The sequence below is a fragment of the Glycine soja genome, chromosome 4, assembly GCF_004193775.1.
Source record: "Glycine soja cultivar W05 chromosome 4, ASM419377v2, whole genome shotgun sequence".
Lineage (NCBI taxonomy): Eukaryota > Viridiplantae > Streptophyta > Magnoliopsida > Fabales > Fabaceae > Glycine > Glycine soja.
In genome coordinates, this window is record NC_041005.1 from 19,564,157 (window position 1) to 19,588,595 (window position 24,439).

The 24,439-nt window shown below is 39.1% G+C and overlaps 1 non-coding gene across 1 annotated transcript; it reads left to right on the forward strand.

The window, feature by feature from the left end:
* The first annotated feature begins 4,767 nt into the window (after positions 1–4,767).
* LOC114410934 lies at positions 4,768–4,874 on the forward strand. Its single transcript, XR_003666326.1, has one exon. It is a non-coding gene; the product is annotated as a small nucleolar RNA R71 (small nucleolar RNA).
* Positions 4,875–24,439: the final 19,565 nt, after the last annotated feature.

Genomic DNA, 24,439 nt, shown 5'->3' on the forward strand with positions numbered 1-24,439 from the left:
TTACCACTCATGAGTCCAAGCCTAGAATTATACAATAACACTTTTTGCCCAACCACGAAGTCTTTTTTAACTATCATACTATCATGGAACTTCTTGGTCTTTTCTTTGTAGAACTTGGCATTCTCGTCGGCTTCTAGGCGGATTTCATCTAACTCACTCAGTTGCAACTTCCTTTCCTCGCCAGCTTGATCCATAGAGAAGTTGCAAGTCTTCACTACCCAGTATGCTTTGTGCTCAATTTCTACTGGAAGATGACATGCTTTTCCAAAGACAACCCGATAAGGAGACATTCCTATAGGTGCTTTGTAGGCAGTCCGATGTGCCCAGAGAGCATCATCAAGCCTGGTACTCCAATCTTTCCTGCTTGGCTGCACAATCTTCTCCAGAATTCTCTTGATTTCCCTGTTAGAAATTTCTGCCTGTCCATTAGTCTGGGGGTGGTATGGTGTGGATACCCTGTGTACCACCCCGTACTTTTTAAGCAGGGCATGCATTGTCCTGTTGCAAAAATGGGTTCCTTGATCACTAACAATTGCTTTAGGTACTCAAAACCTGCAAAACAGATTAGACCTGACAAAGTCTGCAACAACTTTAGCATCATTAGTTCTAGTGGGCTTGGTTGCCACCCATTTTGAAACATAGTCAACTGCAAGGAGAATGTAAACATAACCAAAAGAGACAGGAAAAGGACCCATGAAATCTATACCCCAGACATCAAACACCTCACAGAATAGCATAGGTTGCTGAGGCATTTGTTGTCGCCATGTAAGTGTATTTCCTGCTCTCTGACACTGCTCACAAGTGCTGCAGATCTTCCACGCATCTTTAAAGATGGTGGGCCAATAAAAACCACAATCAAGCACTTTGCGAGCTGTCCTTTGAACACCCAGATGACCTCCCGGTGCGGAAGAATGACAGAACTGCAGGACTGAGTCAGTCTCATGATCTGGAGTGCACCGTCTAATGACCTGATCACTGCATAATTTCCACAAGTAGGGGTCATCCCAAATAAAATGCTTAGCATCACTTTTAATTTTATCTTTTTGGGCCTTAGATGCTAAGGGAGGAAAAACAGAGGCAACTAAATAATTGACAATATTAGCAAACCAGGGAGTAGAAAGAGAGTCAGAAATACTATACAATATATACAAATGATCATCTGGGAAATCATCCCGAATAGGTGAATCTGCATCAGAGACACGTTCGATCCGACTCAAATGATCAACAACTAGATTTTGTGCTCTGCTCCTATCACGGATCTCCAAGTCAAACTCTTGGAGCCAGAGCATCCATCGGATCAACCTAGGCTTAGAATCAGCCTTCTTCAACAAGTACTTTAGAGCTGCATGGTCAGTATAAACAATAATGCGAGTACCAAGCAAATAAGATCGAAATTTTTCAAGAGCAAAAACTATGGCTAGAAGCTCTTTCTCAGTAGTAGTATAATTTGCTTGGGCAGCATCTAAAGTCCTAGAAGCATAATATATCACCCTGGGCAATTTATCAATTTTCTGAGCAAGGACAGCCCCCAATGCATAATTTGATGCATCACACATAAGCTCAAAAGGGGCTGTCCAGTCAGGTGCCTGGATGATGGGGGTGGTAGTCAGCGCTCTTTTGAGGCAATCAAAAGCCTCTTTGCATCTGTCATTAAAGTCAAACTCCACCTCCTTTTGCAACAAGTTGGACAATGGAAGGGCTACTTTGCTAAAATCCCTTATAAAGCGCCTGTAGAATCCTGCATGACCAAGAAAAGATCGCACCTCTCGCACACAAGAGGGGTAAGGCAATTGTGAAATAACAGAAATTTTTGCAGGATCTACTTCAATACCCTTATTGGAAATAATGTGGCCTAAAACTATACATTGCTCAACCATAAAATGACATTTTTCAAAATTTAGAACAAGGTTAGTTTCAATGCATCTATTCAAAACTTTTTCCAAACTATTCAAACAACCATCAAAAGAGGATCCATATACAGTGAAATCATCCATGAACACCTCTATGCAATTTTCTAAAAAATCACTGAAAATACTAATCATGCACCGCTGGAAGGTACCAGGGGCATTGCACAGGCCGAAAGGCATCCTCCTATAGGCAAAAGTGCCGAAGGGACAGGTGAATGTGGTCTTTTCCTGATCCTCAGGAGCAATAGTAATTTGCATATAACCAGAAAAACCATCAAGGAAACAGTAGTGGGATTTACCTGCCAGGCGTTCAAGCATCTGGTCAATGAATGGCAGGGGAAAATGGTCCTTTTTGGTAACCTGGTTCAGCCTCCTATAATCAATGCAGACTCTCCAACTGTTCTGCACCCGAGTAGGAATTAGCTCCTCCTTCTCGTTTTTTATCACTGTGAGGCCGGTCTTCTTCAGGACTACCTGGACGGGACTCACCCATTGACTGTCAGAGATAGGATAAATGATTCCAGCTTGCAAAAGCTTGGTTATCTCCTTCTTCACTACATCAAGAATCACCGGGTTGAGTCTTCTCTGTGGCTGTCTTACTGGTTTAGCTCCATCCTCTAAATTTATTCGATGCATACATGTGGATGGGCTAATACCAGGAATGTCCGCCAGGGTCCAGCCTATAGCCTTCTTATGCTTCTTGAGAACTGACAACAACTTCTCCTCTTGCTCATCAGCAAGGGAGGCAGATATAATCACTGGAAAACTCTTGCTATCATCCAAGTAAGCGTATTTTAAATTTGATGGCAGAGGCTTCAATTCTGGTGTGGTCGGCTGGACAGTGGTAGAAGGGGATGGTTTCTCAGCCTTTACCTCATAAAGAAAGTCAGAGGTATGTGTACTTCCTGAAACATGGTTAGTCCTATCTGGCTCTATAAAATCAATCTCAAGAGGTAAAACACCACCACCAAGCATGCAATCAATATCACTCTCAGATTCACTCTCAGTATCAAATTCAGACATATGATCAAGTACAATTTCAGACTCAATGCATGAAGAGTGAGAGGCATGCAGATTAGAGTAAAGATCAGTCATGTATTCATCAACAACATGGTCAATTATTTCAGCAGGAAATACAGAAAGATCTTCAGATGGGTATTTCATAGCATCCAGAATATTAAAATGAACAGTTATGTCACCAAATTCCATAGACAGTGTGCCTGCATAAACATCTATCTTAGTTGTAGCAGTTTTCATAAAGGGTCTGCCTAGAATGATGGGAACTGATCCTTGAGAAAATCCATCTTCCATATTCAAAATATAAAAATCAACAGGGAAAATCAGTTCACCAACTCTAACTAAGACATCTTCTATGAAACCAACAGGGTAGGCAACACTTCTATTAGCTAAATGAATTACCACATCAGTTGACTGCAAGGGGCCTAGAGATAGAGAATTAAAAATAGACAGAGGCATAACACTAACAGAAGCTCCTAAATCTAGCATGGCATTGTCAAACTTACTATTCCCTATGATACAAGGTATGCTGAATGTACCTGGATCTTTGCATTTTTCAGGAATTTGAGGAACAGATTTACCAATCAATGCGGAGACATTTCTGCCCATGCTAATCCGTTCACTTCCTTTAAGCTTCCGCTTATTAGTGCACAGCTCCTTCAAGAATTTGGCATATCTTGGAATTTGCTTTATTGCATCCAACAGAGGTATGTTTACCTCTACTTTTCTAAACGTTTCCAAGATCTCTTTCTCTACCTCTTCCATTTTTTTGTTGGAAACTGCTCTTGGAGGGAATGGAAGAGGGGGAATGTGCTGCTTCTGCAATTCAGAATTACCTGTGGAAGAAGATTCACCTGCACAGAAATTGTTAGGTAAATTTTTGTCATCACCTTTTTCTGGAATAGAGTGAAGTTTGGAAGGTTCATTTGCAGATGAGGACGGTGCTACGAGTTGAGGTCCTTGACATTGCTTTCCCGACCTCAATGAAATGGCACTGACATTTTTGGGATTTTGGACAGCTTGAGAAGGCAGCTTGTCAGAATTCTGGGACTGCTGTTGATTCAATTGGGTAGCCAATTGTCCCATCTGATTGGTTAAGCTCTGAATGGAGGCTCTGGTCTCTTGCTGAAACTGCATGTTCTGCATAGTCATTTGCCTCACAAGTTCTTCGAGGGAAGGTTGTGGAGGGGCCTCAACTGTTGGTTGTTTCTGGGGTTGTTGCTGTTGTTGGATTGGTGGAGGAATGTATGGTCTGCTTGGGCCAGCAACATTTTGGAAGGAAGGAGCAGGCTGCTGTTGTTGTTGCTGAGGGCTGGACCATCTGAGGTTAGGGTGATTCCTCCATCCAGGGTTGTATCTGTTGCTGGAGAGGTCATAATTGTTCTGCTGTGGTTGATTTTGCTGCTGAGGTTGAGGAGGTCTATTGTAAATATTTGCAGCATAAGCTTCAGGCTGCTCAATTGCTCCAGGTTGCTGCATGGAAGGGCAAAGGTCTGTATGGTGGTCAGCAGAGGAGCACAAACCACAAACCCTTGCAACAGGTACAGATTTCTGATTCAAGGCCAACTGGGTTACCAAGTTAACCAATGCATCCAGTTTGCCTTCAAGCTTCTTAGTTTCAGATGATGCAGATGGGTTTGTAGCTACCTCATGCACTCCTCTAATGACTATGGCATCATTTCTGGCGCTAAACTGCTGGGAGTTGGAAGCCATCTTCTCAATTAAATTTCTAGCTTCAGCAGGAGTGATGTCTCCAAGGGCTCCACCACTGGCAGCATCTATCATACTTCTCTCCATATTACTGAGTCCTTCATAAAAATATTGGAGAAGAAGCTGTTCTAAAATCTGATGGTGGGGGCAACTGGCACATAGTTTCTTAAATCTCTCCCAATACTCATACAGGCTCTCTCCACTGAGTTGTCTAATACCTGAGATATCCTTCCTGATGGCTGTGGTCCTGGAAGCAGGGAAATTTTTTTCTAAGAATACTCTCTTAAGGTCATCCCAGCTCGTGATGGACCTTGGAGCAAGGTAATACAGCCAGTCCTTTGCCACTCCCTCTAATGAATGAGGAAAAGCCTTCAGAAATATGTGATCCTCTTGGACATCTGGGTGTTTCATGGTTGAGCAGACAATGTGAAATTCTTTCAAATGTTTGTGCGGGTCTTCACCTGCAAGGCCATGAAAATTTGGAAGCAAATGAATCAGTCCAGTTTTAAGAACATATGGGACATCCTCATCAGGGTATTGGATGCACAAGCTTTCGTAGGTGAAATCAGGTGCAGCCATTTCCCTTAGAGTCCTCTCACGGGGTGGAGGTTGTGTCATGTTCTCAGAATGTGCAAAATCAGAATGCTCAAAATTATAATGCTCAAGATCAGGATGTTCAAAATCACCAATAACAGAATGCACAGATTCACCAGTAATGGAATGCTCAGAATGATCAAAAGGTATAAAATGATGCCTAACTAATCTATGAAATGTCCTATCTATCTCAGGATCAAAGGGTTGTAAGTCAGATGGATTACCTCTAGTCATACACTACATTCAGCATGCACACAACTAGTTGCCTTATCATGTAAATAAAGGTGTAGGTTTGAACTACAACTACCCTCGAATGATATCCAAATGACTTGCAATTTTGTGAGCAACCTTATAAAATGATGAGAAGATAGCACAAAAAATTTCAGACAAAAATTCAAAGTCTAACTATGAAAGCTAAAAATGGTAAGTTAAGAAAAATAAGTGAATAAAACTTGAAAAATAAAAAACTTTTGACAGAATCACTTTTTTTGGACGATGGAGACCTCAGCCGGCGTAGGAAATTTTTTTCTACCCCAAATGCATATATAATAATTGCGATTCTGATAACCGGAGCAAAAGTTATGGCCGTTTGAAGTTTTGACAAACACAAAATTTGCTAGTTTTTTGGAACTTTCAAATCTAACCAAACTAAAGGCTCTAGCTATTTTTCCCACAAAATATGGATTAAAAGAAGTTACCAAAAAAAAATTCAGCCAAAAATAACAACCCTAGCTACTAAAACAAAAAATCTCAAATAATTCAGCATGGGTGGTCGCTAAAATCTGTCTCTAATTGATTTCTACTACTACTCTGTTTTTGCCGCAAGCACAATCTTCACAGCAAAACACCCAAGACTGAAACAGGGGAAACACTTAATGGAAAAACTGAAACAGAACACACATTAAACAAAATACTAGGACACTAAAACACACTAACACACATACTAACACAATACTAACAATTTAAACATAAAACACGAAAGGATTAAACACACAACACTAGCTAGCTATTATGAACCTTTGGACACTGCTCCCCAGCAACGGCGCCAAATTTGATCGAAGCTGTACCCGAATCAAATAAACATGAAAATGCAGTAACTAGGAAGTGATCCTAGGTCGTTTCCCAACGAGCAGTGACAAACCAAATGTTCATAATATACTTGCAGTAACAGTAACGATTGGGGGGGGGGTTGTTTGTTTTGTGATTAAAGAGCAGAACAAGTAAATTGGAATACGAAATTACTAATATTAAAAATGGGTTGTTTCCTTTGATTCAGAATCCATTCTCTTATCCTGGGTTATGGAGAATTCGTCCCTAACAGTCAACCACTTAATCCAACCCTATTTCAATTTACTAAACGAAAATCATCTTAGGGTTGTCAATACGTGATTAGGCACCACATACACCAGTTAGCCCTTCGTCCATTAAGCATGAACGCAAGTTAGGCTCAGAGGCAATTAATCGAACACGAAGCGTGCACTGATTAATATTCACGAATTTGGGATAACTGGTGAAGGGAAAACTGCCAGGGAACCACATTTCAAGCGAAACCTCAAAGAGAGTTAGGCTTCGTCCTCAAAAGGAAACAACACCAGAAAATCTAGCCTTCCATGGATTCAAACAGAAAACGCAAATGAAACATGAAGCAGAAACGTAAATGAACAAAAATGTAAATGAACAGAAACGTAGATGAAACAGAAACGTAAATGAGAGTAGAAGAAGAAGCAAGAACGAAATTGTAATTAGGAACAGAAAACGTAAAATTGCATTACGTGAACAGTAGCATTAAGCAGAAAAACGAAACCCCTAAAACAAAAGCTCTGAATAATGAATAGCATAACAGAATGCCTTGCACGAATCCCAAGGCTGCTATTTAAAAAGAGTCACTCAAAGTCACTAGGCCCTATTACAATACTCTGGCCCAAAATGAAATAAACACTGAACAACATAAAATAAAATTGCGAAATTTCCTAATTAGAAATTAACTAAGGTAAGCGCTGCTTAATTTGCCCTCTTCAAGTCCATAACCAAAATCCGGATTAAGCCCAATGTTTCATTAATTCCTGAAATTAGATTAAAAACATCAAATTAGCTAAATGAGCCCAAATAATAAAACTGCCTGATTAATTGACAATTAAGACCAATCAGTAATTAAAATGGTGCAAAAAGGGTTTAGAAAATAGAAGAAAATGATGGCACATCACACTTGCAACCATATTTTCAATAAGATCCATGGGTTCTTTGGGGGTCTTCAACTTTATTTTTCCCCCAGCAGAAGCGTCTAATAACTACTTGGACTGTGGCCTTAACCCATCAATAAAAATGTTGAGCTGAATTGGTTCTGAGAATCCATGAGTGGGTGTCTTTCTCAATAGACCACAGAATCTTTATAAGGCCTCTAGGAAAAGAAGAGATGGTTGCTTTTCCTTCTGCAGTCTTAGACTCTGGGAAATACTTCTTCAGAAATTTCTCAACCACTTCATCCTAAGTCTTAAGACTATTGCCTTTGAAAGAGTGAAACCACCTCTTAGATTCTCCAGACAATGAGAATGAAAACAATCTCAATCGAATTGCATCTTTAGTCACACCAACCAATCGAATAGTATTGCATATTTCAATGTAAGTGGCTAGGTATGCGTATGGGTCTTCATTTGGTAGGCCATGAAACAAATTATTTTGAATCAGTTGTATCAGAGAAGGAGGATATGTGATTGTTTGTGCTTGAACCTCTGGTCGCGCTATACTGGAAAAAAATTGCGGCACAATGGAACTTGAGTAATCTTCATGGGTCACTCTTCTTAGCTCTTTAGCCATAATAACTTCTTCAATTAAATCTATATGAGATTTCCCGGGAATAGGAAAGCTAGAAGACGCCTCGGAAGATTGAGGTTCTTCTCCTAGAGTTGCTGCTGCTTCTAAGTACTGCAAAAATTTTCTAATTCTCTTTGTGTTGTGCCTCCTGCAAGTAGCGTTAATCTACAAATCGATGGGGATCAAATCACCTGCAATAGATCTTCTTTGCATACAAGAGAAACAAAACAGTAATTATCCAGTTCAAAAGAACAATGAATTTGTACAGTAACTAAAATATGAACAAAAAGAATCAATGAATCAAAGAGAAAAATATAAAGCAATGTTGTAAAACTGAACTGAACTCTTCTAATGAATTAAGTTCCCCGGCAACGACGCCATAAATACTTTGTTCAATTTCCCATATGGTTCCTTTTTCTCCAATTTTTAACAAATATATTCAAGGGAAATGAAATACTGAAAAGCGCACCGGGTTGTCAAACATTTAAAATTAAAACGGAGTGATCCGAGTATCGAACTCAGGGAACTTGCTTATTAGACAAAGTTTTATTCAGAAGTAAGGCATTGTTGGAACAAACATTGATAATTGATGGTTAAAAACAGAAATAGACTAATTCTTATGGTAAAAACAGTAAATGCAAGTAAGTAAAAGTTGATAGCAATAGGTAAAAAGCGTTGGGTCTTTCTAACAAACAAGTTGACGCATATTAGGATATTTCTCTAATTAATCATGATCTTGTGTTCTATGCTGTAGCCTAAAGTACTAAACCTCGATCCCTCGTAAGTTTAGACTAATTTAACCTAAGCTTCGTCCGCAGATCCCTCTTGTAAGACCAGGATTAACATAAACAACATTATCATCAAAGCATATTCAGAAAATCAAAGCCCCACAATCCATCCCTGGTAATGTAGTTATTTAGTCCTGCTTCTATCAAGTTCTAAGGCAAACAATACATTTCCCAATGCTAAAGTCACCTAACAGTACACACAAATGGGTGATCAGATCAAGAGCATGCAGTAATTAAGCATTGAAAGAAGCATTGAACACACAAAACACAATTAATTAGATATGAACTGTAATTACATCAACTGTTGATTAGAAATCCCCAACTTGGGTTTTTAGCCTGCCATACATAGAAACCCTAACACAAATGAGATAGAGAGTACAGAATAATTGTTGCTTACACAAGAAGGGGGATCCCTCCTCCTCTTATTGGCACCTCACAATCACTTTAACACTCACTAATCTCTCTAAAAATGTAGAACCCTAGGCTTCTCTGCACAATTGCTCCTATTTTCTGTCCAGAGCACTATTCTCGAAGTCTGTGCAAAAATATGCAGCTTTGGTCACTCAAAATCCTCTATTGTCTCCTAATTCTGACAATTCAGGCTTAAATAGGCTTTGAAATCACAACATTGCGCTTAGTGCCACCCTCGCGCTTAGCACGAGTAAGTGGATTTGGGCTTGGCGCCAGTCGTGCGCTGAGCCTGGCAAGAGACAAAGTCTCGCTTAGCGAGCTAATCTCGCACTTAGCGCGTGGCCTTGATTCTTGTGCTCTTCCAGATTCCCTTGTCACGCTAAGCGTGTTGAAGTTGCGCTTAGCGGTGGATGCATGCTGAGCCCACAGGGTCTGCTTAGCGCGACTGCTTCTTTTAGCACTTCAAGATTTTTGCATCTTTTGACCTGAAATTGTGCAAATTTTATCATTAAATCACATGGGAGATACTCGAAAGATAACTATTCAAACAAAACAAGATTTATATACAAATTCCTACAAAATAACTATAAATTGGGGAACTATACAAGTTTTAGAAAATGTTTTTCTATACAAAGGTTAGTCATATAAGACGACTGACAAATAATCATTTACAATTACTAAGCCATAGTAGTTGCCAGCTAAACTCACAGTTCTTGAAGGTCCTAATAAGTCTATATGAAGTAGTTTGAGGGGTTTTGAAGTAGAAACAACATTTTTACTTTGGAAAGAGTTTTTAACTTGTTTCCCTTTTTATCATGCTTCACACAATTTATTTTTCTCAAACTTGAGTTTCGGAATACCAATTACTAAGTCCTTTTTAACTAGATGTTTGAGATGATGCATGTTTATATTGCATCCCTATGATGCCATAACCAAGAATCGTCAATCTTATTTACCAAGCAACTAAGTTCATGAAATGATGCATGTTCAGTATTCAACATGTAGGTATTACCTATTCTTTTACCTATGTGAACTGTAACGACCCACATCGTTGCCACGATATCACCATTCTAAACCATGTAAATTTCAATTTTTAAATGGAAACTCCGTTAATTTTCTTATGAAAAATGAAAGTAAATGTTTTGCGATATACATTAACCAAACAACGCACAATTACTTTAATGAATATATATATATATATATATATATATATATATATTAACTCAGTACACATCATTCACATAATGGAAAGTAAATTAGATCATACATATAATTAAATTTGTGAATTACATCCTTAATTCAAAAATAATTATAGAACCATCTACGAAAGACTTGATTAACAAAACATAACTTTCTCCGAAAATAATCCCAACGTCATCACATCGGCTTGGCGGCTCCACAAAAGTATCTCACTTCATGTACTCTACTGCTGTCCATCTGCTCCCACGAACAAAGGTTCACGATCATCACAGGTACCAACCACACGGTACAATAACTGCAAGGGTGAGTTTATTATAAATGAAATTAACACAAAAATCAAATGACCATGATTAGTAAGAAAACATTTACAAATACCATAATCATACACAAACATCCATTAGTCCAACATAGACTCAACAAGTAGTCACTTACCTTCCATAATTCCAATCAATCATGCTCAGTATGATGCATTCACCTGACCTCAACTCTCAGATGCAATGTGTCATACCCTAATTTCGTCCGGGGATTATTACTTGATGATATGCAACCTTTGATTGGCCGCTTCAAGATACTTGGCACCCTTTGTTGCACAATATGTGAAGTCCCGAGACGTTCCTGGAATCAAAAGGAAATAGGGTTACGCGATCCGTGAAGTTCCGTAATGTGGCGGAAACCAAAAAGAGGTGTTTTTGTGCGATCTGTGAAGTTCCGTAATGTGGCAGAAACCAAAAAAGAGGTGTTTTTGTGCGATCCGTGAGTTTTTGTAACTTCTTCGAAAGCTAAAAAAGAGTAAATATATGCTCCGTAAGGATTCGTAACCTTACGGAAAGAAAATAGGTATCGTTACGAAATTCGTAAAGTTTCGTAACGTTACGGAAAAAGAATTACCAAAAAAGGTAAAGGGGGTGCATTTAGTAAAAAGGGGGGTACAAATAGAAATCAAGCCCACTTGGGCCTTCCAGATTCTTCCTCCAGAAGGCTGTTGCTTCTAGAGGAAGCAACCTTGCTTGCCTGTGCGAGCTGAGCTCGCCTGGGCGAGCTGGGTGGCAAGCTCCTCCCCTATTTTGCTATAAATAGGGGGAGGAGTGAAGGGAGAAGGGGTTCAGCCTTCTTGGCACTTCTTATTCTCTCGAAATTGCTGAGGAAAATTATTTTCGTGAAGAAAATCCAAGCCGAGGCGCTTCTGTAACATTTCCGTGAGTAATTACGCGAAGATTCTCGACCGTTCTTCAACATTCATCGTTCGTTCTTCGTTTTCTTCAGTCTTCAACGGCTAGGTACCTCAAACCGAGCTTTTCAATTCATTCTATGTACCCATGGTGGTCCACATTTTGTTTCATGTATTTTTATTCTCGTTTTCATTCACTTTCTATACCCCCTTTTGACGTGCTTCAGTCATTTATTTAAGTTGTTTCTCGCCTAATCTAAAAATAAAATAAAGTTCCACCGATCATTTGAATTGTATCATCTGTTAATTTCTGTTAAAAAGAATTCCGATCGTTCGGTCGTGCCGTAACCACGCTGGAAATAAAAAAAGAGGTAAAATAATAATATAATAATAAAAAAATACCTTTTAGTAAAATAAAGCGAAAAATCAATCGGACGTTTTCTCTTTGGGATTTCTCATTCTTAATTGAATTGACTAATAACTAAAGTGAAACTAAGGCTAAAATCAACTCGCCTAGTCAAGCTCGTCCACAAAAAATAGGGTTTTGAAAGTTTATCATTTCAGTTTCTTACCAAGTAAAATGGATCATTTTTAAGATCCAATGCCTTAAAATGATCACCTTTCAAGTAAAAAGAATCACTTGATTCACGCATAAGAAAGAACTACGTAGGTCTGATTTCCTCTTCGATGGAGGGTACGTAGGAGCAAAAGCCCTGCTTTTGTCGACCTCAAAAAATAAAAAGAAATAAAATTTAAGGTAATACAATTTCCACAATTCTAAAAAATAGGTTGTTGTCCTTTGAGACAAACGTGAGAGGTGCTAATACCTTCCTCAAACGTAAATAAAACTCCCGAACTTAGAATTTTCATTTTGACCGGTTTCCTTCGGTTTTTCCGACGTTTCCCACAAATAAACGTTGGTGGCGACTCCGCGCATCTTTCCTCCTTTGGAAAGCGCACCCGTGAGCCTCGCCTCGCTCGCCCGCAAAAGGGCACGTTGCGACACAATGTCATACCATTGGTCAAGAAATAGCCTAAGCGTGTCCACATGACACTTTCACTGAGGAAAACTAGGCAGTAAGTGTCGAAGTCACCCTGTCGCGCATAGGTAAACCCCACCCCCATGGTGATCAGCCTAAGTCTCAAGGGAGTTTCAAACTGAGTGACAAGCCCCCAAGTACAAGTATTTCCCCTCATGAGAAACTACAAGTACTTACTGACAAAGTTTATACTATTTCCATGTAATATAAAGTATGAAACTTGGGCACCATCAATGCACTCGCCATGGATAATTAAAGATTCTAAGTCATCCCCCTCCAGAGATGCTTAAAACTCTTTAACCACTCTATTTTCCCCACCAGGGATATCCATCATGGTCACTGCACCCCCCATGTACATACACAACATACATCGCTATTGGATCAAGTGGCCTCGGAATAATTAAGAAGGGGGGGTTGAATTAATTATTAGTAAACCTTTACTATTTAAAAAAAAACTTATCCTTCTTAATGTTACTAGATTCAATTAGGCTTTTACTAGAAAGTAAAGAACAGAAATAGAAAATTGAACCAAAAGTAAAAGCGATAATTAAAGTGCACAGCGAAAAATAAAAAGTGTAGGGAAAAAGAAAACAAACACAAGAGTTTTATACTGGTTCGACAACAACCCGTGTCTACATCCAGTCCCCAAGCGACCTGCGGTCCTTAAGATTTCTTTTCAACCTTGTAAAATCCTTTACAAGCAAAGATCCACAAGGGATGTACCCTCCCTTGTTCTCTTTGAACAACCTAGTGGATGTACCCTCCACTAGAACTGATCCACAAGAGATGTACCCTCTCTTATTCTCAGTCACAACAACCCAAGTAGATGTACCCTCTACTTGTACCACAAAGGATGTACCCTCCAATGTGTTAAGACAAAGTTCTCAGGCGGTTAGTCCTTTGAAACTTTGTGAATGGGGAAACAAAAGAATTCTCAGGCAGTTAGTCCTTTGAAATCTTTTATTTTAGGGAATGGGAAGAATCAAAAGAATTCTCAGACTTTGTCGTTTTGAATTCTTTGACAAGGGAGAAGGGAGACACAAAAGAATTCAGGCGGTTAGTCCTTTGTTTTTTTGGAAAAGGGAGAAGAGAGACACAAAAAGAATTCAGGTGTTAGTCCTTAGCGAATTCTTTTTGGCAAAGGGCGAAGGGACTGAAAAAAATGAATAGCACACTTTTGTTTTCAAGGTTTAGAAAACCAGAAAACTTTAGAAAGCTTTTGGCAAAGGAAGAAGAAGAAGAAGATGTTCAAAGAGATTCAAAGATTGTAAAGGATTGTAATAATTGTTATGAATGAATCTAAAATGCAAGTCAAGGTCTTGCTTTTATAGATTCTTCATGTCTGATCAAGAAAACCATTAGAAGAGTTATAACCTTTAGAAAAACTTGAAAACCATTGGAAGAGTTACATCTTTTGATTTTTATTCAAAACTTATCACTGGTAATCGATTACCAAATCATTGTAATTTACACAAAGCATTTTTGTGAAAGGATGTGACTCTTCACAATTGAATTTGAATTTCAACGTTCAAACACACTGGTAATCGATTACCAAAATCTTGTAATCGATTACACCATTTTGAAATTAATTGGAACGTTGTAAATTCAGTTTGAAAGCTTTTGAAAACAAACTTTGGTACTGGTAATCGATTACAGTAAACTGGTAATCGATCACCAGAGAGTAAAAACTCTTTGGTAAAAGCTTTTGTGAAAACTTCATGTGCTACTCAATGTTTTGAAAAACGTTTTAGTACTTATCTTGATTGAGTCTTCTCTTGATTCTTGAATCTTGAGTCTTGAATCTTGAAACTTGATTCTTGAATCTTGAAATCAAATTTCTCTTGATTCTTGAATTGTTCTTGACTCAATCTTGAAATCATTCTCTTGGGCTTTTTGTCATCATCTTTGTTATCATCAAAACAACTTGAATCAATCTTGATTCATCATCATCATGAAGCTTGCTTCTACAATCACCACAATGACATTTTCAACATCAACAATATCTCATCTTAATGTCATTCTTAACATCAACATCAACATCATTTCATCTCAATGTCATTTTCAACATCAACATCATCCCGTCTCAATGACATTATCAACAACAACATCATCTTATATCAGCATAATCATCAATAACTACATCATCTCATATCAATATTATCATAAACACCAACATCATCTCGTATCAATTATTATCAATATCATCTTCAATAACAATGCCATTCTCTACCAGCATTATCGTAAATGTCAACATCACCTCATATCAATCAATATCATCAATCACAATATCATCAGTAAATCACATTCCGCGCATACATACATCTATAGTTCATGCTTGAGCTTCACACTTATCAGGTCTTCAGACAACACAAGTCTAATAAAAACAATAATGTCATTTATCAATAACAAACGTATCAAATCCCATTAGTCGAAAACATTTTTTTTCTTGAAAACCAGCATACACATGGACAAACATACATTCCCATAATTGGCTTCCCTAACCCCAATTATGGAATCCAAGCCATAAAATTATAATGATCTCCCTTAACCTATCGTGAGCTCTCCGTTAGTTCCTCTTTGTGTTGCTCAGAGACCTCTCTTGTTCACGTTCATCAATCCAAACACAATGTTCTATATACCAAATTGAAGGAAATTTAGTATGGATTTAAAAAACAAGGTTAATAACAACATTCAGGTCAATTACCCCTGTCACAACATAAAGGGCTAAGGGGTGTTTTAGATTCTACTACAAAAAGATGTCATTTTGAAATTCCGATCACCCTAATGTGATTGGGGTTTAGCGAAAGGTCATGAAAATAACATCAATTTTATTAAATGATAACTTTTACAACGCCTCATTTTCAAGGGTTTTTCAAAGAAAGTGTAAAAACACCTTATTACAGTACCCAAAACACAAGAGACACTAAGAGAAGCTCATACTAACTAGCAGAAAGGCTTAGATGTCAATATTACCTCAAAGAAGCTATGAAAAAAAGCATTGAGGGCTTGTTCTCTACTGAATCCTTGAGGTGGATTGCAGAAAACAACAACGACTCATGGTGGCCACCAATGGTCGTGGGTGGTAGAGAAGCAGGTGTTAGAGTTTAGGTGGGCGTTTGAAGAGGAAAAGAGTGAAAAGTCATGCTTTTCACGCTGAAGAACATATTTATAATCTGTAAATCTTGTTTAGCAAGCTCGGGAGTCCACTTTTAGCGCTAAGCACAACTTTTTGCGCAATTCCTTTTGCGCTAAGCGTGACAATTCGCGCTCAGCACAATTTCCTTGGGTTGGAATTGCGCTTAGCACACTTCTTACACAAAGAGAGAGGTTAAAAATTATTATTTTGGAAATCCCAACGGTCAGACCATGGGGCATAGGTTAGGTACCTACAGTCCAAATATTGGTTAGCGAATCCAGGATCACAGTTTTACCAGAACAGGTTTACATAAAATTTGAAATCTCATAATTTCAACTTAGGTCAATAAAACTCCACATAACTCAACATCCACATTAAGCAAATCACACATGGCTAATTCACACCATACCTCAACTTATCCAAGTCAATCATATAATCAAATAGCACGATAAATACATTTAAACATCAATTTATAGTTTTTAGCGAAATTTCAGGGCGTTACATGAACAACCTCACCAGAAATAGCTTCACAAATGAGACAAGAATTCTTGTTGAATTCAATTTTGAAGCCTTTGTCACATAGTTGACTAATGATAAAGAGATTGTGCTTAAGTCCATTAACATATAGAACATTTTTTATTTGTGTCTTATGCTGATTTCCGATGTTTCCTTCTCCTATAATTATTCCCTTATCGTTGTCTCCAAAAGTGAGATATCCTCCTTCCTTTGACACAAAGTTAGTAAGTTTGGACTTGTCGCCCATCATGTGCCTAGAGCAGCCACTATCTAAGTACCATAGTGAGTCCCTTGCTTTTAGGCACACCTACAAGACAAAATCAATTAGAAAGAGGTGGTAATCATTTGAGGTTAGGTCCAATGGGGTTAATTTTCACAATTAAATCTTTAGGAATCCAAACAAAATTTGCCTCTAGGAACGTCAAATCTCGTAACATAGCATTTATAAGCTGTGATGGAAGTTTGCTTGAGAAGCTTCTATGGAATCTGGATCTTTGAGCTTCAATGAGGTCCTTCAATGGTGATTTTCAACCATGGAGATGCAGCAGAAGATAAAGGAGAAGAGGTGAGAGGAGGCGGCATCCACTAGGGAATAAGCCATGGAAGGAGGAGCTTCACCACCAAGAGAGTGCCTTGGATAATAAGCTTAGAAAGAAAGCTTCAATGGAGGAAAAGAATGAGAGAGAAGGGGGGGGGGGACGAAATTGAAGGAGAAAAAGAGGGTGAGAAGTTGAACTTTGAAGTGTGTCTCACAAGTTTCACATTCATCCAACACACCCCTCTAATAGCTAAGCTCACCTCCCTACTTGCTTCCTTGAGAAACTTCTTTGAGAAGCTTCCTTGAGAAGATAGATTTTAGCTACTCACACCCCTCTACTAACTAAGCTCACCTCCTTGAGATGAGAAGCTAGAGCTTAGCTACACACACCCATCTAATAGCTAAGTTCACCCCCATGCTAAAATACATGAAAATACAAAAAAGTCCCTACTACGAAGACTACTCAAAATGCCCTGAAATACAAGGCTAGAACCCTATACTACTAGAATGGCCAAAATACAAGGCCCAAAAGAAGGAAAACCTATTCTACAAAGAAAAGTGGGCTCATACTTAGCCCATGGGCCTAAAATCTACCCTAAGGCTCATGAGAACCCTAGGGCCTTCTCCTGCATCTCTGGCCCAATCTTCCTGGAGTGTTCTATCCAATACCCTTGGGGGGTAGGATTGCATCAAGTTGTGTGTTCTCTTTTCACGCAATAATGACAAGTCTTTGCTTTAGGCTTATAATGCACTATGTTTTTCTTTTTAGAGACTTTGTTTGGGTTCACCTTTTTGAAGGATGCAAACTTGGTTTTCTTAGAAAAGGTAGTTTGCTTGTTGTATCCCCAAACCGGTCTTATCGGTAGTGTGCTTTTGCACACTCAGGAAGTGACTAAGATTACTCTTTCCTTTGTTCAATTTTCTAAGCAAATCTTTAAGATAGGAAAGCTCAGTTTGAAACTTCATACATTCTTCAGAGTGATCCTTTTGGAACTTTTCAAACTCAATTTGCAAAGATTTGTAATCATCCATATTAAGAGAAGTAGATGCGCACAAACACAACCACTGACTTTAGCCCGAAACAAGTTTTTCATTTTCTTGTCTCAATTTATCTAACTCACTTTGTGTTGAAGCCAATTTAGTGATATGAAGTTTTGTTCACTTCTCAGCTTGTTGTTTGAAACAGCAAGCCTTTGGGCTTCATCACACATTTCATTAAATGCTTCCAAAAATTCTTCAAATTGTGAATTTACCTCAGTTTCTTCAATGGTTGAGAAGTCATTCATTGAATCTGCCATCAAGCACATATTTGCAACATCTTCTTCACTAGAAGAGTCCGAGGATGTGGATGCATTGTCTTCCTAAGCTATGTAGACCTTTTTTTGTTTTCTATCCTTTTTTCCTTTCTTCTCAACAAGTTATTTTCTAAGGTAGATAGGACATTCATATTTGATTTAACCTTGCTTCCCACATTTGAAGCATGTGAAGTTGTTGTTGTTGCTTTCTATCTTCTTTGAAGGTTTAGAGAATTTTCTGTCTTTGAATCGTTTGAGAAATTTTCCAAACTTCTTCACCATCAAGCTTAAATTTTCTGCATCTTCGCCATCACTAGAGCTTTCTTTGTAGTCTTCCTTTGAAGAATTAACCTTGAGTGCAATTCCCTTTCTTTTCTTTTCTATTTCTATTGCATGAGATTGTTGAATAAACTCATGTTCATATGCAAGAAATTTTTCGAAAGAGTGCTTCCATCGACATTGATGCTAAGTCCTTGGATTCCTTGATCGCCGTGATCTTTGGTTCCCAAGTTCTTGTAAGACAATTGAGGATTTTGATGTTTAGCTCATTATATTCAAACGTTTTACCAAGACCAAGAAGCTGATTCATAATATGGGTGAATCTTGTTTAAAGTTCTGAAATAGTTTCTCCATTCTTCATTCGGAAAGCTTCATATTCAGATACAAGAGTGTGCTTTCTTGCTCTTCTTACAACCACAGTGCCTTCATGAGTGACTTCAAGCATCTTCCATATTTCCTTTGCACTTTTGCACCTTGCTGTATGAAAGAATTCATCAGAAGATAAACAGAAGTTGAAATGTTTTAAGCTTTTTTATCATCTTGCACTTTTATTTTCTCATCATATTTCATCTCATCCCATTCTTTAGGTACCAATTCTCCATTTACTTCTTTAGTTGGTATAAATGGACCTTTAACAATAGCATTCCATGCATCGAGATCAATTGACAGAATAAAGATTTCCATTATTTTTTGCCAAAATGAAAAATGTTCTCCCTCAAACAATGGAGGTCGATTGAGAGATGCACCCTCTTTGAAAGTGATTTGTTTAGAGCTCATTTTAGAAAAACTACGATCTTGAGAAACTTTCAAGATGTAGCTCCGATACCAATTGAAAAAGATGATGGAACTCACAAACCAAGAGGGGGGGGGGGTGAATTGGTTTCTAAATCAAATCCAACTTAAAAAATAAGAGTTAAAAACAACTTCTTTTCCAAGGATTGTATCACAAACTTTTGATAAACCAATATTTAATCAATCACTCTTAACACAAAATCTTTGTTAAAGTTCTTTCTTAAAAAGATATTTTCTTTAACCTTCAGTAAATTGATCAAGACTAGAATGAGAAAGAAAGATAAGATGAAGAAAAGATGTACACCAATTTTTATATTGGTTCACTCTCTATCTCTAGAGAAGTTAATTCAGTTATCTAATCCAAACCGAATTGAATTTTCACTATGGATATAGAATTCTTACAAGCAATCATAATCAATCTCAGTTTCTACCCTAGAAAAAGAGACTAAGGTACCCAACCCTAGGGTTCTTTATGAATAAGAGCCTAAGAGAAACCTACCCTTAGCCCAAACTAGAAAAACTTATTCTAGCATGCGTTCAGAAATTCATGCATGTGCTAACAACATATAAAACATACGAAAAACTGAATCAAGGAGAGACACAACCTGATCAATCAAATGCAAGAACCTTTGCTTGAGAGAATGAGTGTCTTTTTGAACTTAAGAGAAATTCACAACTCAATTTTTACCATGAGATCTTCAAAACGAAGTTTAGAAGTTTTGAGCCACACACTTTTTCTAAGCACTTAATATTCTTTCTTCCTTTCACTTATTTCTTTTTTCTCACAAAAGATTTTTCTTGCACACCAGATTTTTTTTCGCACACAGTGAGAACACAAGCTGGTTATTTATAGAGAAAATAGTTATAATTGTCTTTAATCGATTAAATATACAATGTAATTAATTATTTCAAAGAAGTAATCAATTATATCATCATTTCAATCGATTAAAGTGTTCTTCCCAAATTTGAGAAACTTATAAGAACAATGTAATCAATTAGATTCTTGATCTAATCGATTAAAGTGTTCTTGTTCACTTTTAGGAACACTTTTAACAGATGAGTAATCGATTAAAGCAAAGACTCGTGAAAAACCAATCATTGTCTCAATTGAATTGTGTAATCGATTATGATTAACTTGTCATTGATTAAATCGATATGAGAATCTCTTTGCGAGCTACAAACACTTGTGTAATCGATTATGATTAGCCTTGTAATTGATTAAAATAGAGAGTTTTATGTGCTGAATAAGTTTCTAACTTTAGAAAGAATCTTCTTTCCTCTATATGATGATGCATGATGCACATATGGAAATATAGAGACTAAAATGCAACAATCAATAGAAATAACAAATAATACAAATGCCACTCAAAGAGCTAGGCATGCAAAAAGACAAAACTTCTTCAAGCTTGTTCAAGCTCCAAGCCGAGTCTTCATGTTGCTCCCCTATCTCTAACAAAGTGCACCACGTCTCTAGTATGTGCCACCTCACGAGTGCCATGTATGCAAGAGCACGACACCAATTCTCCAATACATGCTACCTTGTAAGGGACATGTATGCAAGAGCACCAAGTCTCCAGTATATGCCACCTCACAGGGGACATGTATGCAAGAACACCAAGTCTCCACTATATACCACCTCACAAGTTACATGTATGCAAGAGCACCGCGTCTCTCGTATGTGCCACTTCATAAGTGCCACGTATGCAAGAGCATGACACCAAAGTCTCTAGTACGTGCCACTTCACAAGTGCCACATATGCAAGAGCATGCCACTATGTCTCCAGTATGTACCACTCCATGAGTGATATGTATGCAAGAGCACACCACCATGTCTCCAGTAGATACCACTCCATGGGTGACACGTATGCAAGAGCACGACACTACAACTCCAGTACATGCCACTTCATAAATGACATGTATACAAGAGCATGACATGCATACTGCACACACCACACTCGTTAAACCAAGGTCCGCCCTTAGTGAGCCCCTCCAAAAACCTAGGACTGACAATTCCCTGGTCGTTTCTCCAAAGGCTTGACAAACCCAAGGTCTGCACTTGGTGAGTCTCACAAGTTCACAAAACCTAAGGCCTGTCCTTGGTAAGCCTTGATGCAGACTTACAGGCTTGTCAAAACCCAGGGCAAGCACGCCCTTGGTCCAAGGCTGGTTAAACCCAAGGTTCACCCTTGGTGATCCCTTCTTTTGCTAAGTTCCATCTTCAAAGGAACTCAAGGTACGCAAGGTCTACCCTTGACAATCTTTGTTACCTCTAATCGTTATCTGTGCAGCAATTCAAGTCTACAGGAATATGAAAAACCCAAGGCCCTCCCTTGGTACTAAAAACCCAAGGTCTACTTTTGGTACACACTTACGAAACCCAGGGTACCCCCTTGGTCTGCCTACTCACAGCAACTATGATGACCATAGTGCAAGGTCCAGGTTCCATAGGTCAAGACGACTTATCCCCAAACTGGTTGGCAAGACCTTCAACTAGGGGTAAGCCAAACATATTCCTCATAACCATCAGGGGAGAAACTTCATAGGCCAAGATGACCAATCACGAGATCGGTTGATAAGACCTTCAACCAGGTGCCAATCACACCAACTCCTTACAAGCATTAGAGGAAAAACTCTGTGAAGAGAAATGAAGCACCATTGCATGAGTAACAAGACTTTTAATCAGGTTTAGATCACCTACTTTTCTATTTTACAAGACCACCAAGGTCTTCCTTCCCACATCACCAAGGTCTTACTTCCTATGTCGTCAAAGACATCACACTTATCGTGACGGCCTATCCATACTAGCATAAGTAACGGAGCGTTGCATAGACAATGTCAAACACACAAGACATACATAACATACACACAAGACATAATTCATGGGTGAAGGAAAAGCATGCACATTGAAGAAAAATAAAAATTGTCAAAATTACAAGGTCTATGCATCCAAAATCCAACCATGAAGAAAATAAGAAAATAAACAGAAGGCAACCTAAACTCAGGCATCATCGCCTCTCCTCAGAACCCTGCTCCTCATTAACAGCCTCCTCCTCCGTAGCAATTTCTTTATTGTCAAGCAAAACACTGTCCTTCACATCCTTGAAAGGGTCAAAAAGACCCAAATCAAGATCCTTGGTGAAGAACTCGGCCTGCCTGGCGGCCTTTTGAAAGCCCTTCTCATGCTGCCTCATAACCTCATTCTTGTAAATTATCAAATCATCTTCAAGCTCCTTGCTGGCCCCCCTCTCCTTTGCCACCAGTAGCTCGAACTCCTCTTGCTTGGACTCTAACTCTTTCAGCCAGGCCTCCAAATTGACATCCACCTTAGCAAGCTCGTTCCTCTTTGCCATAATGCCTTCCACCTTGTCAGCCAAGTCGTTTTTCTCTTCCTACAAGCCCTTGCAGCATGTAGACAGTTCATCATCATCCAACCTTGTGCACAACAACTTAGCCAAGACACTCCCAACCATGGAAGACAACTGATGGTTTGACTTTATAGCTTCAGCGAAGGCGATGTTGGCGTTAGCTACCTTAGGGAACTCCTATCTCTAAACCGTGCAAGCAATAGCCTTTCATTTAGAAACCTCTATCTCCAAGGATGACACCTTGTGTAGAGACTTTTGGTGCCATTGCACGTTCCCCTCTAGAATCACCAAACTTCTCTGAAGGAAGACTTTGGCGGAGTCCATAGTGTTTTGAACCCCAACTGATCGAATGAGGTTTTTATCAAAGGGGTCTTCTGCTCCAACTTGTAATTCACACCCCACATTGAATCAGTATCATTGAAAGTGTACAGGTGATCCAAAGAGACTGTGACGAGAAGACGAGGAAGGCGCTGCTGCCGCCAATACAGTAGAGGGTAGAATCGAGGGAGTTGAAGAAGAAGGAGGCTACATCATAGGAGCACTAGTGGTTTCCACATTGACACTCAACAAGGGTGTGACAATGGTTGACGAGGATGCAATAATAGAACCAACCGATGTAGTTGGTGCACTAACTCTAGTGGCAGAAGTAACCTCCCGAATAGGTACGGTAAGAGGAGGTGAAGGAGCAGAAGTAGCAGCAACAACAGTAGCAGGAGCAAGATCCTCGACGGCTGACAGAGCCAGAGGAAAATCTTGCAAACTTGAAGGGTGACCTGATCCATGCGTCAACCTTACAGCTTGCCTCAGTGCGCGAAGGCTCATAGGGGCCTTGTCTTTATCTCACTTCCTCTTAGCTAAAACAAAGGAAAGGGCACTAGGGACGACCTCAGTAACAACAACAGGGCCAACCTCACCAGCAAGTTGACCCCTTTCTTTAGCAGTAAGGGGAACAACAGATGGTGGCACGGTTCGACCAGCAGGATTGACTTGCTTCACCAGTGGCCTCCAACGAAAGTCACCCATAATTCCTACAAAACAAGTAGCAACAGCACAAATAAGTGTTAGTTAGGCTGACATCGACCTCAGACACAAAAAAGGACAAGGTCAGGCACTTTATCGTCCAAGGCAGGGATGAGATCGCTCGTTGAGGAAAGAGATAGAATGGCCTGCACGTCCAGTAAGACCGATAGCTTTTCCAAAATAGCTTCATCGACCTTCTCCACAAGGGTCAACAAATTCTCGTCAAATGACTTGAACCTAGTGGGGTCAGACTGCTAGTGAATGGGAAGCGGGGCTCACCGTCCCTGTTGAACATAAGTGGCAAACCATCAGGCACGACATCAGTAGCCAGGACCTTGAAGAAACATTTCTTGAAGCTGCGAAAGACATTTGAGTCAAACTCAAAAAACGTCTTGGACACGTTGTTCAAGGATACCCAACCAATCTTGTAGTCAGAAGAGGGGAGAACCACCGTGAAGGAGATAGGCTCCTTGGTTAGGGAAGTAGTGGAAGGTCGCACCCTCCCGTGGAGGCGAGAGGTGCCTCCACCAGTACGACACGAAGCCCTCAACTTCTCTGAGGAAGAGGATTCACTGTCGGAGGAACCTTAGTGAGTATCTTCCAAGGAGGAACCACCAATGGAAATGACCTTCCGGTCTATCAGGGGTTGCTGAATTGAAACCCCGGAATCATTGCCACCCATGCCAATGGTGGAGTCAGACAAAAGTGAAGACATTATCAAAAAGAGAATACTTTGAAGGATCAAAGAAGGTGTATGAAGAAGAAAAGGAATTGTAAGAGTGAAAGCAAAGAAGATTAAAGAGGTAGGAAATCACAGTGATGGTGACCTGAAATCAAATATCCCCTCTATTT